Source organism: Molossus molossus, unplaced genomic scaffold (assembly GCF_014108415.1).
Source record: "Molossus molossus isolate mMolMol1 unplaced genomic scaffold, mMolMol1.p scaffold_m16_p_11, whole genome shotgun sequence".
In the NCBI taxonomy this organism is placed as follows: domain Eukaryota; kingdom Metazoa; phylum Chordata; class Mammalia; order Chiroptera; family Molossidae; genus Molossus; species Molossus molossus.
The window spans coordinates 92,667,576-92,668,795 of record NW_023425346.1 but is presented as its reverse complement, the minus strand read 5'-3'; positions in this window follow the sequence as shown (position 1 = coordinate 92,668,795).

Sequence of the window (1,220 nt, the reverse complement as noted above, 5' to 3'; positions counted from 1 at the left end):
TCACCGTCTCGTTCCTTTGTTGTCTCCGTGATGTTGATCAAGTCATCTACAAGATCAGGAAGAAGATACTCCTAGCGCAGCCATGAAAACTGCATGACATAGCCTATGACTGTCAGAAACACAAGAGTTCAAACACATAATTGTGTCCTCCTAGGGTATTTGCACCCGGGAGTAATCACGTTTACAAAACAGGTTGCCTTATCGGTGGAGGCTCATGATTGGACAGCACCTTAAAATTCCTGTTAACAACCTTCAGTGGTGAGCAGACAGCAATCTACTGTTTCTACCATCTCGGGTTCTAGAATAGACATTACTACCTGCTCTGAAAGGCAGCCCCGCCCTCACAAACAGTAGCTTTTTTATGGATCATCACAGAAACTAGGACAGTCCTCCCTCATCCCTTCCCCCAGTGACATTATTAGCATGCCCAGAGGTGGAGTTACCATTATGCTAATAGGGCTTAAACTTTAGGGCCCTTTAACTGCAATGGCTCATTCCAATGCCTCATAACAACTTAGAATTTATAGTATTAATATTCTTCTTTTTAAAGAAAGCCTCCCTACTAGTATATGTTCTGGACCCTCAAAAATATAACTCTGCCCTTGAACTCACCATAATGACAATGTCTTTATGATCTTACAGATAAAGAAATGAAAGACTTGAGCTCTGAGCTTCTTAGCTCCAGCCTCAAAAGCAAGCTCCCACTCGAGTCCCACGCTGTGCAGAGATACTATCCCCACTCGCCCCAGTCACATGTCCCTCCTCTGCCCACCGCCCAGACTGCACACCCTAATGAGAAAAAAAGCAAACTGGGGATTCTGAAGGTCCGCATCTTACCAATAACCATGACTAAGAAGCTCATATTTTTGTCAGTATAAGTGGTAGATCATTTCCACTTAAGTATAACTGTGAAATTTTGTCCCAGACTAAAGCACTGATCATTACACAGTTGCAAATTACTGTGTTAACAAAAAAAATCTAAATTATCTCCTTCCAGCATTTGATGAATTCAGCTGCTTAATGAACTTCCCAAATGCACTGTCTTCCCCCTTCCCTTTGCCCCCTCACTACAGTGCAATTGTGTCTGTTGGAAAGAAGAAGGATTCCCATGTCATCCTTATGGAATACTATGTATGTGCCAAAGGGAAAAAGTGAGGGTGGGTTGGGGAAGGAGAGACTAAGTTGTCTTTGATCAGTGGGAATTCGTTGCGAAAGCTCAA